The sequence below is a fragment of the Equus quagga genome, chromosome 2, assembly GCF_021613505.1.
Source record: "Equus quagga isolate Etosha38 chromosome 2, UCLA_HA_Equagga_1.0, whole genome shotgun sequence".
NCBI classification, from domain to species: domain Eukaryota; kingdom Metazoa; phylum Chordata; class Mammalia; order Perissodactyla; family Equidae; genus Equus; species Equus quagga.
Window position 1 is genome coordinate 59,784,382 of NC_060268.1, and position 12,260 is coordinate 59,796,641.

The 12,260-nt window shown below is 51.5% G+C and overlaps 1 protein-coding gene across 1 annotated transcript in view; it reads right to left on the reverse strand.

Moving 5' to 3' along the window:
• MEGF11 (multiple EGF like domains 11) overlaps positions 1–11,926 on the reverse strand; it is a 325,951-nt gene extending 314,025 nt beyond the window's left edge. Inside the window, exon 1 of the mRNA XM_046654139.1 lies at positions 11,875–11,926. The gene's annotated coding sequence lies outside the window, so the exon portion shown is untranslated. The remainder of the gene's footprint in view (positions 1–11,874) is intronic.
• Positions 11,927–12,260: the final 334 nt, after the last annotated feature.

The window sequence follows — 12,260 nt, forward strand, 5'->3', positions numbered from 1 at the left end:
CCCCCCGCCCATCTCTGTCCCACCCTTCCATCACTCAGCTGGGGAGAGCTCTGTGCTGCGACCTCCCGTGAATTCTGGCCTATGTAAAATCTTACTCCGAAACCTCCTGGGGGAGGAAGGAAATCATTTCTTTCAACTCGCATGGGATACAAGGCAAGTTTTTCAGTCACTGCCTGCCTCTGGGTGAATGTTCACACTGGAAGAATGACTCCCCGAAAGCATATGCACCTTAAATGCCACCATGCCCACCCCTTCCCACACACACACTCAAAAAGAAATGTGCTTTTCAGGGCAACGCACGAGTAAGATTTCTCGCTTCCTGCCATTAATTCACTGTGTCACCTTGGCCAAGTCACCTACCATCCTAGGGTCTCAGTTTCCTCATTTGCCTGTGAGAGCCAAGACAAGCTGAGTCCTGAGGCCCCTCCATCTCCCTGGCAGCACAAGAGCCTGAGGCTGATGGTTGCCCTCCAGTGTTCCCCAGCACTGCCCCAGCCTCGGGGACTCCGTGCTTATGTCAGGACCTAGAGGAGCGAAGGCCTGGGGCCCCACCAGGAAAGGGCAAGGCCAGCCACAGCCCCAGGGTCAGGCTCACCCAGTGGCCCCAGGGCTCTGGCTTGCCCCCCTGAGACACTCTACATCCCCCTGGGAACCTGGAGGTCAGCTGGGAGCAGGGGACCCTTACGTTTGATAAGGCTGTGATTCTGGGAGCAGGCTGCAGGAGTTGCGAAATGCCAAATTGTTAGTTTTCAGTGTATTTGAGGGCCGCAGACTCTCTTTCCAAATTAATATTCATGGAGACTGGCATGCCATTTATTTGCATATGTAGATCGTTGCTCATCCACTGCAGGATAAAAAAGTTTCGGGGTGTTTTTCATTATTGTATTTATTCTAAGCTCCGATGATAAACCAGGCAGGTCAGGCAGGGGAAGGAGCGGGTTTTAAATCATTTTTGCTCCAAGGAGAGGTGGGTCCTAGATACACAGGAGCAAGTCACCCCTACGCTGACCCGAAGAATGAACCAGGACAGCCCTTCCGGGGTCAGCCCACTGAGCCTGTACCTCAGGAAGCCGGACCGCCTCATGGGGCCCCAGACAAGCCCCTGGGAAGCCAAGCCTGCCACTGTCACTCAAGGTCACCATTGAGAGGCAAGTACCAGGTTTGGGGTATGACTTTAAGCAAGTCACTTGAGCCCCTGTCTCTGAGGACAATACCTTGTTTTGCAAAGTTGTTGTAAAACAGACACTAGAGCATTACGGTGATGGTCACACCACCTTATGACTGCATTTAATACCACCGAACTGTATGCTTAAAATGGTAAAGAGGTAAATTTCATGTTATGTGTATTTTACTATAATAAAAATAAAAAAATTTTTTTTCTGCTTTATCTCCCCAAATTCCCCCTGGTACATAGTTGTATATCTTAGTTGCAGGTCCTTCTAGTTGTGGCATATTAAAAATAAAATTTAAAAAAAAACACACAAACTTGAAAATACTTGCACCAAAAAAATGCTTGCTGAAGTGTAAAGCCCTGTAAGGTCGTCCTCGTTGAGGTATCGCACCTGCCTCTCTCTCAGGGTAACAGCACCCACTGCTTCCGCGCCCTCACGGGAGGCTCCATTCCCCCCGCTGCCATTTAAAGCCTCCGGAGGATCTGAGGACCATTATTAAGTTCTATCCTGCTCTCTACTGGCTTCACTCCTCTTTTCTGCACCAGATAACATCTTAACGGCTCCAGAAAGCTCTGAGTCCATGGGAGAATCTAGAGGCCCCGAATTACTCTCAAGTCCTTGTACTCTGATAACTCAAAGCGTCCTGGAGCCTAGTGGGAAGTTCCCCGGCTGTGAGTCACACAGCCCGGGTGGAATCCAGATGCTGCCCATCACCGATGGGACCTTGACTGGCCCAACCCCTCTGAGCCTCAACCTTCTCCTCTGTCCAGTGGGGCTAATACTATTCCACCCACCTCTCGAGCTCATGGTGCACAACAAAGGTTCAAAACACGGTTTCTATTATTATCATTGCAGAATAATTCACAGCGGTTCTGGCGTTAACTCTTTCAGACCACCGGGGGCGCCGTTTCAGGGAGCGCAACAGTTGTTCTCAAGCCGGAGTTCCGGAGCCTCGGTAAGAACCAGTGTTGTGTTTCATCCCAGGGACCAACCAGTGACACCCAGTCTCAAGTCCAGCTCTGCGTCAGGGTCTGTTGTTGCACGAGAATTAAACAGAGCTCCTTTAATTGTTTGGGCTAATGAGGGAAAAGCGGCAGCCTAGCACACAAATGCTTTGTGCTGAGTGCTGGCCAAATGACGCCTTCGCAGGCTGTAGGAGCAAAGGTTGCACAGTCGTCCCAACTTAAAAAAGTAGCGAGACGCTTGAGTCACCACGGGGCACGTGGTGGAGGAAGCAGCCAAAAAGCTCCACGGGGCCAAAATCACGACGGCATAGCAAGGGCTGATGGAGTCCGAGGGCCACAGCAGCATCTATCAGGTTAATCGTGTTAATCTGAAAGGGATTGGCTTTGTAGTTTGCATTTTAATTTATAAACTTGTTTAGAGTTTAAGCTTGTGGAAGAGTTAAAAGCATAAGGTGTTTATGCCTACTCTTGTGTTTATATATATCTAAATATTATTACATTAATAATTGAAGACAATATTGGAGGTCTGTGGGAAGCTGCCCCCTGCCTTTAAAATGGAACCAGCTGTACATTTCTCCAGTTTTAAAACCATTGCCCTAAAAATTAATGCAGAGACCAACCTGCGGAGGAACAAGGGTCCCTAAAAATCAGGATTATTGTTCTACAATGGATGGAGAGAGGAGAGGTTTGGCTGAGAAGAAAGCGTAATAGGCGAAGGTTAAGTGACTTGTCCAAGGTCATTCACAGGTCAACCTCCCCACTCAGGATTCCTACCTTGAACAGCAGGGAGTTCTCCGGAATCTTGGGTGAATTCCTTCCTCCTTTGCTCCTGAACCATCCTATTCCTCTTTGACTGAGAATAACGCCTAATAAAGAAGTGGCTTTCTGTGCATCCCAGCTCCTCTTCCTCTCCCGTTAGAGAAAAAACTGGACCCAGGTCCTGGGGAAAGGTGGATTCCTCTCCCAGCTCCAAGCAGAGGCTTCCAGCTCAAAGTGCTCCAAGAATGCCCGGAAGAAAAGATTTCCTTCCAATGTGAAGGGACAGTGGGCATAGTGTGAAGAAGGTTCCAGCCACAGATCTCTGCAGAGCCCCCCTCTTTCCCGTCTCTGACACCAGCATCACCAACGGGTAGACACTGAGCCCAGCTAGGTGCTGAGTCCTGGGGAGGGGGAATAAACCAGTTTTGAGGAGCTGGTTTGATAGGGAGGTGAGACCTACACGGGCAGAGTCCAGGTGAAGGGAAACCAGCCAGTAAGTAATCAAGGGCTCAGGCGTGTAGTGGACAGGAGAGAGTTGTAGGAACTAAAAGGAGAGGTAGATCAACGAGAAATGGCAGAGATGGCAGCCCCCTAGAAGGTGGGAGACCAGGGCTGAGCTGTGAAGGTGGAGTGGGACCTGGCTAAGTGGAGGGAAGTGGCCATTTCAGCCAGTGGCAACAGCTATGATAAGGGCAACAGTGTTTCTGAGACAGTGAAGAGGCTGAAGGTGAGCAGCCCTCATCTCCTACCAAGCTCCCCTCCCCCTCTCCACCGCCACCTTCTTGCTAATCCTCAGACTTACCAGGGAGTTCTCACCTCAGGGCCTTTGCACTTACTCTTCCCTCTGCTCAATGCCCTCTACCCCCAGATATCCACATGGCATCTTTCCTCTCAGTCTCTGCTCAAATGTCGCCATCAGAGAGGCCTTCCCTGACCACATTGTATAAAACAGCAGCCTCCTATCACCATATATACCCCTTTACTTTGATATTTTTCTTCATTGTAACAATCACAAAGTATATTACATAATGTGTTTGTTCTTACCACCTGTCTCCCCTCACTTCAATGCAAGCCCCATGAAGGCAAGGGCTTTGTTTTGTCCCCTGCTATACTGAGCATGTGGCCAATGTTGTATATTTATAGAACGAATGAATGAATGATTGAGAGGAAAAAAGAATTCCATAGAGCATGGAAGAACGCCAGTCATAGCTCCTAGAGGTGGCAGAGACCTCCAACAGACCACCTTCCTGTTGATAAGTCAGCAGTGTCTTCCTTCCACAGGTAAGACCCCTGAGACACAGAACAGGAGTGGTGGCAGTGAGGGTGGAAGGATACGAAGTGTCGGATGGAGGACAAGGAAGGGCAGAGGAGTCCAGAAAACCTGGCTCAGACTCAGCTTGATTCCACTAGCAGAATGTTTTATGCTCTAAAAGGAATCTCTGGTCCAGGCTTGAGGGAGGCAGGAAAGTAGTCAAGGTAAAAAGGTGAGTGATCAATACGAGCCACAACCTGACGGGAGGCAAAGTCCTCAGGAAAGAGTCACGGTAAACATTGGACTTTAAAAAGCCCCCAAACACACACATTCTTGGGACAAAAGACAGCCTGACTCTCAGCAGAGACAGGAGACAGAAGGAGGCAGGGGACACAGCAAATGGGGAAAGGAAGACTGAGAGAAGAGGGCAGCCACAGGGTCGGAAGGACCTCAAGAAGATGTATGAAATGGAGAGGAAAGAACTTGACCTTGCCCCGCACTCTGACTCCTGCTGGCCCAGTGAGCTTGGCAAGCCACTTCGCCTCGCCCAGCCTCCACTTCCTCGTCTGTAAAATGACGACAATAATCCCGACTTTGCAAGGTTGTGACAAGGCTGAGTTAAAACAGTCCCTAAAAATCCCCTAAAGTAGGGCTCAGCACAGAGCAAGCATTCATCAAATTTAGTCCCTTCCCCAAATTGAGGTTAAGGAAAAAAGGGTGAAGATTAACTGACTTTTCAGGTAAATAACCTTATTTCCCCTATTCCTGTGATTTATAAATTCAATAAATACTCACTGAAGGGCCATGTGCTTGGTGGCCACAACGCTGGATACAAAGAAGGATCCACCCCATCTCGGACCTCCATGCCCTTAACATCCGATTGGGAAGACAAGAAGCATTCCAACGAAACGCTGAACAATGACCCCAGCAGCATACTATTCAGTCCCGAATTTGTGGTGTAGGCAATAATTGCTACAGAAGTTCAGGGGAAGGAAAGATCGATGCTTCGAGATCACTGTGGGCTCCGGTGGTCAGGGAAGGTCTAATGAGGATGCAGCTCTGACACTGGAATTGAAGGGAAGGGCCGTTTGGCTTAAACACAGAGAAGGGCAGAACTTGAAGCAGAGTCTGCTGTGGCGGTGAGTTCTGGCAGGTAGGGATGGGGAGACAGGGCGTGGCAGGTCGTGGAGGCTTTCGAAGGTCTATTTGAGGAGTCTGGGCTTCATCCAGTGAGTAGTATGGAAAAAAATGTAAGGAAACCAGTAGATAAAAATGTTGTTTTAGGATGACTTGAAGGAGGGAGAGATGAGAGGCTGGGAAACGGCACCCAAGCAGCATCATGTGTCTGCAGCCCCAGATTCCAGACTCATTGCCACCTCTGCACCAGAGTTACAGACCATCCTATTTGCAGAGCCCCAGAGACTGCTCCTAGAGATACACGTCCCCATGACCCCCATGCACTATGCCCCTGAGGATGGGAGATCAGAGCCAGAGGCTAGTGCCATCGCCCAGCTTGAGGTGGGAAGAACCCAAACAAAGGGGATGTCTCATGTCAGAAAGGAGGACTCATATCAAAGAAACCCAATGAAGACAAAAGAAAGCTGGTGCTTGAAGATTGGAAATAGAGGAAGGAGGTGGGCGTCAAAAGTGTTGCTAAAGTTTTGAGCCCAAGCATCTGGGAAGATGGTGCTGCCAACAACAAAAAGTGAAGGATCCAGAAGGGCAGATGGCTTGAGAGACGGGAAGACATTCAATTTCATTTCAGGCATATAGATTGTACAATGGCAGCCAGACATCCAAATAATAATAATATCTAATCAGCAACTGAAATGTAGTTTGAGAGGTGAAAATTGATGGGTCATCCAGGAATGAAAGCCAGGAATCCAAGACTGGCAAGGAAGCCACTGGGACCTGCCTCACAGAACCACAACTGGCTATATTTGGACTGTCAAAAATGGTCTGACTGTAGAGATAAGCGCTCATCTTGGCCTAACAGTCCCATTTCACCACTGAGAAAAGAAAAGCAAGAGGAAGCAAGTCGGGCAGCAGCAGCACATAACTCATCTGTAACTAACTGCTGGAGTTCCAGTATGCACTAGGAACCAGCTCCTCCAGGAAGCCGGCCCTGACTACTGTGGCTCCCACTGATGTCATGCTCCTCCTACCATGGGCGGTCTGCCAATCATAATTATTTATTTATTCTCTGGTTCTGTCCATTGACTCTTTGGTACTCTACATGCTCTAGTCCTCACACGTCTCCTGCACTAGATTATAATTCTTTGACGTAGGAGATCAATCTTCCATTTCTCATATACCAATCAAGTATAAGTATTGGGTTAATTCAGATATATCTTCCCAATAAATGTCCAATGCATAGATGAGTAAACTGAGGCACAAAGACGTGAAATACTTTGCCCAGGGTCACAGGGTTAAAAAGGACTAGAAAGAGAATTCAAACCCAGGTCTTAAACGCTAGCAGGCCCTGTTAGTTGCTCCTTTCTTCTTTCCAAAAGCATCTCCGAGATCCAACTAGTCAATTATGATGGTCTCCTTCCCTTGCCTAAGGCTGGTTTACGCATGGACGGGTGATTCACAATTCCAGCCAAAGAGACACAAGGGAAAGTGTGCTGAGGGGTTCTAGGAAAGGCTCCCCTCTTGTCTTTTCTGCCTCGGCACTTTATTGTAAGGGTGTAATACCTGGAACTGTTGCAGCCATCTTGTGACCTTGAGAACAAAAAAAGATGAAAAAAACTGGGATCTCTGATGATGCTGTTGAAAAAATGAAAGAACCAAGCTTGGGACAGACACAACCCACATTTCTTGTCATGAAAGATACAAAGTTGCTTATTATTTCAGCCAGTTGAGTTCAAGTTTTCTGCTGCTTGCAGCCCTAATACCCACTCCAGTCAAAGGCTTTTGTCACCGTAGATACCTAAACCAAGCATTATGGGAGATATATAACAAGTACAAGTCCCGGTACCTTATTTCATTGTGCCTATTCCAAGACTGAGCATTCAATACGTGTTCAATCTATATTTGATTAATCAATTTTCCCTTTGCTCACGAGTTACAGGGGATATATTCCCCAAAGGCATCTTTTTTCCCTTTACTAAGCTTCTCTGATTATCTCTAAGTTTCAGCCTCACGTTTTGACTGTGGTCTCAACTTACTGACCAGCTCCTTCCCCATCGCCTCCCCCCACCTCTGAGGATCAAGTTAAAAGCAGGGTACTTGTGCTTGGCCCAGAGGGACCATCAGCGAAACTCTGCATTCCTAAATATTTGTTCTTTGAAATGTCTTTCTCAATTAGATCTCACCCAAATGTTTGAGAGTCAGGCTGAATTCCAACTTCCTGCTCCAGAACAGACATGTTGAGCCTGCATAATTACTGCAGCCAGCTTTATTTGCTATAAAAACATAGATTTTTTGCTCCTTCTCAACTGTAAAATAATCAATAAATAGAATCCAGATGAAAAATACCAGCATTTAGGAGAACAACTCTTTTATAGTTCTTTTCTTTTGGGTCTAATTAACACATGGGGGATAAAGTGTGTTGTTCCATTTACCCAACCAGCTAAGTCAAACACAAACTCTCCCTCCGTCCTGCTGAGACACAGCTTCACCCCAAAAATGCAGGTGAAACAGACACACAGACAGTTTCAAAACATTTTGAAACGTTCACCAAACCGATCTGTAAACCTGGGATGTGGACTTCCTCCAACCCTCTCTGTTCACACTGGCTGTTCGATTTTTTCTCTCTCCCCTAAGAACACATTGCATAGTTACTGTCAGATGAAGCACAGATAGTCCCATTAGCAGGAAAAGCCATCTCTCTGACTTTCTTCCTTTTAAACGAAGAAGACATGCCTTTTTGGACAATGACCGCCCAGGCCATGAAAGTTTCATGAGGGGCTGTCCGAGTGGATGACACCTTTTCCATTATAACACTGCCATAATAAACCCCCACGGAGCCACAGGGCATAGAGTCCTCATCCAACACACGACACCTATTTGTTCCCTAATTATACCACAATGTATTCTCTGTGTGTGTGTGCTGATGAAGATAAAATATTCTTTTAATTCCATGGCCTCCTGGGGGTAAGGGAGAGGGGACTGAACCTAAGCAAATTCTGGGAGTTCCTGGAGCTAAATCACAGCCTTTGCTCCAGGCTCCCCATCGCATCATCTCAAGGAAATCACTTGTAGAGCCACTTGTTCTGCCACAGTGGTTCTCTAAGTGTGGTCCCAGGACCAAGAGCGTCAGCGTCACTTGCGAACTTGTTAGAAATTCAAATTACTAGGCCCACTCCAGACCCACTGAATCAGAAACCTCGGGGGTGGAGCCCAGCAATCTGTTTAAACAAGCCTTCCACACTGAAGTCCGAGAACCAGTGGTCTACAGAATAGGAAGGAGACAGCATCATTTTAAGTTGAATCAGAGGTCAGGGACACCTGGACTCTGTAGGGCCTGGGCTCCTTTCTGCATAGCTCTCCTAGTCTGCAGAGTCCGGGCTCCATTTACCCTTCTGTACAATGGGGCTACAGAGTTCACCAAGTATCTGTGGATGCTGGAATTTAAGAGGCACATGGTTACCTGGCACCAGTCTCTATGGATACCTAGCAAGCTCACGGTGGCCAACACTCACCTGCTCCCTCCAGCAGTACTCTGACTGGTAGAAGCTCTGCAGAGCAGTTTTCCAATGCCATAGCTAAGGTCATCAATGCAGCTGTCTCTGGGTTACCCTTGGCAACCAGGAGCTGGGTCATGGAAGCCACAGACTCTCCAAATCTCATAGCCAACAGCTTCAAGCCTTATCATCCAGAGCCTTGACGGGATTCTCTTTGTCACACTGTCCTATTTCAGCACGTCTTCAGACATCTTTTGTGTATTTGCCTCCATTCTACAACTGGACTTTAAGCCTATGGAGGACGGAAGCCTAGAATGTCAGCATCATAAGGTATGGGACTCTGCCTGTCCCCAAGGCCCAGGCCAGTGCCTGGCACAAAGTAGGAGCTAAGGAACCATTTGGTGACTCGAGATTCCCAGCACAGTAAATGCCTGCCCCTAGTAGGTCCAAAACTCTCAAGTCTCTAAATTCTAAAAGTTATGGTTGGGAACGGGCAAAGGAACTACTAGAAACCCCAGGGAACAATGAGAAAGAGCGAAAGGAGAAGCAAAAGCCTGAATATTTCCCAGAGGGAGCTCATGGGGTGCTGACTTCCCAGCCAATTGCTCGCCCCAGCTCTAGAACTGGAAGACCTCGGGCGGAGCGCTGAGCTGGAGCTCTGAGCAGCTGGGTCTTGTTGAATGAGACAAGATTCAACTCAACTGCCCCAGCGCTTCTCACTCAAAGGCCAAATTCTCTTCGGCCCTGACTCTGTCGTCCTTTGACCAGACACTTAACAAGTCAAGAGCTTTCCTGCCTCTCTCTTAGTACTCAAGGCTTGTGCCCCACAATCCTCCTCCCTCAACTATAAAGCTACCCAAGACTCAATTCCATCCTCCCTTCTCCCGAGGCGGTCCCTCATCCTGCCCCTTCCCTAATCGGCTTCACCTGAGAAAATCTATACTCAAGTCCCGGGCTAGGAAGCAATGGCTGCTCTTTCCCCGTGGATTGCACCTTTTGGGGTTGGAAGGGCTCCTTTTACCCCAAGACTTCAGTGCAGGCACAGGATATGTATGCCACAAACTGCCACCAAAGTGACTTATCCTGGCAGATGATCACAGCCCAGCATCTAACAAGAGAATCCAGACAGTCCCTTTCCTCTAACCTCACACACATCAAGCCGCCCAGGGCACGCTGGGGCCTGACTGCAATGCTGGGCCTGTGATAAGAAATTGATACCATCAGCGTAGATACCAGAAAAAGCCCCGAACTAGGAGTCTGGAGACCTGGCTGACGTTCCCTTCCTCCCTATTAACCAGCTCTAAGCGAGTCCTTTCACTCTTCTCTGGGCCTCGGTTTGCTGATCTGTGAGATGGGAGGAAGAGTTGGACACTGCAGTCGTGGACCTTGAATTGCTAGCAGCTTAAATAATACCAGCATCGAGATCCCGTGTGTGGTGGGCACCACAGAAAACCTGCCAAAGGAGCTGAGGATGGTGTGCTCAGGGTGGTCGGCTCAATGCCCTCCAGGAACCGGGCCAAACCTGCAGGGGACAATAGCCAGTCGGCCTTGGGACCCTCTCCGCCAAGCCCCCAGCTCTCGGTCCCACTAATGCTGCTCTAAACCTTTCCAGAGTCCCTCTCCAACAGCACTCCAACAAAGAGGGCTGCGAGGCTGGGTCGCGAGCTGCGAGGAAGCCGCCCTGGGAGGCGAATCCAGCCTCGGGGACTCCGGGAGCGAGGGGACCCGCGCCCGGCAGGCTCCAACAGCCCCGGCCATCCACCCCTGCTGCCGCGGCAGAGCGCGGGAGGGCGCAGATACCCGGGCACGAGTACCCTTGCCAGAGCGAGCTGAGATGGCCGGGAGCCCAAACCAGCCAAAGGCCTCCTCCAACCTGCCGGAAGCTCTGCTCTATGCCCTCCTGGGGGGACGGAGTGCGAGACCCTGAAGCGGAGCCACTTTGAAATATTTTTCTAGAGAACACGACCACGCGGGAGAGAGTCAGACCAGCCTCGCAGCACGGGCTAGCTGCAGACGGATCCCAAGAAGCGGCTGCCGTAGGATGGAGCCCAGGAGTCCAGGTCCGGGAGAAAGCAGCCAGGGCTCGGGGGCTCCGGGAATGGTCAAGCCGAGGCTCCGCGCTCCCAGGTTCCTCTCGGGTGCTGGCTCCATCCCACTCACAGACCTTGACGCCGGAGAGGAACGATTTTGCATATTTTTAAGTCGCGTTTTTTTCTAATAAATTGGGAAAAGAAAGCAAGTCCAGGTGGAAGGCGGCTGCGCTCTGCGGCTCCAAGGAGCCACAACGACCACCCGCTTCCCCACCTCCAACACCACCGGCCGTGGCGAGCGAGAAGTTGGGAACTTCGGGACCGCGCTCCAGGCGCGCACTGGGAGTGACTCGCTTTTCTTTTAACTTCGTGAGCAGAGGTCGCCGCCGAGGGTAGGAGAGACGTCCGGGGAATCGACCCACAGGGCTGTCCCGGACTTCCCCGAAGTGAGTCGGGGCGACAGTATGAAAAAGAAATGAAGGGGGTATATGTTCGGTTTCGCGCTTCCAAAAAGCAAAAGCGCGCATGACACCGGCTGGGGCTTGGCGGCAGCTAGGCGCTCGGCTGGCCATGGCGGGGGACATGGCCGCGCCCCGCAGGCTCTGCGCCCCGACCCCTGCAGGGAGGGCGCCCGTTGCATTGCGTGCAGCCGGCGCGCCCGGGGCGGTTCGGAGCGGCTGGCAGGTGGGAGTCCCCAGACTGCGAGGGGTGGGCGGGCGCCCTCCCCGGGACAACCACGCCGCGCTGCTGCGCTCGGGTCTTCCCCGCCGCGGGCGTTGCGTCCCGACTGCGGCCAGAGGGCCCGCACCCGACCACGCCGGGGCGCCCCACGTCCTGCCCGGACCCCCTGGCGTTCTCCTAACCCTCGGCATTCACCTCCTCCCCGCGCCCAACTCGGCTTCCGCAGCCCGGACCCGGGCAGGGAAGCGGGGATCCACCGAGCGGGTGGAAAGTTAGTCCCGGGGCTGCAAAGCCCCCTCACCGCCGCCAGAACCCCCGACCCCTGTCCCCCTGTGCCCCCAGCGCTCCGAGGCTCCGCGTCCTCGCTGTCCCCGCCCCGCCACCTACCTGCTTCCGCGGCCGGCCCTGGGCTCGGCCGGCCAGTCGCGCGGTCCTGTTCCTCCGGAGCCGGAGCCGCGCCGGAGCGCCGGGCCAGGAGCCGGAGCCGCGGGCAGCCCGGAGCCGGGCGGCGGGCGGCGGACACCGCGAGCGAGTGAGCGAGCCGGCGGGCGGCTGGAGCCGCGGCGGCTGCTGCCGAGCCAGCCCCCACCCGCTTCGTCCCTCGGTCCCTCCCTCCGTCCCTCCGTCCCTCCCCTCCTCCCTCCTCCCTGCTCGCGGCTCCCTCGCTCTGTTCTCCCCCCACCCCCTTTTTTTCTCTCTTTCTCCCTCTTCGGTCTTTTCAGACCCTGCTCTCTCGCTCGGCTCGCTCGCTCGCTCTTTTTCCTATCTTTCAG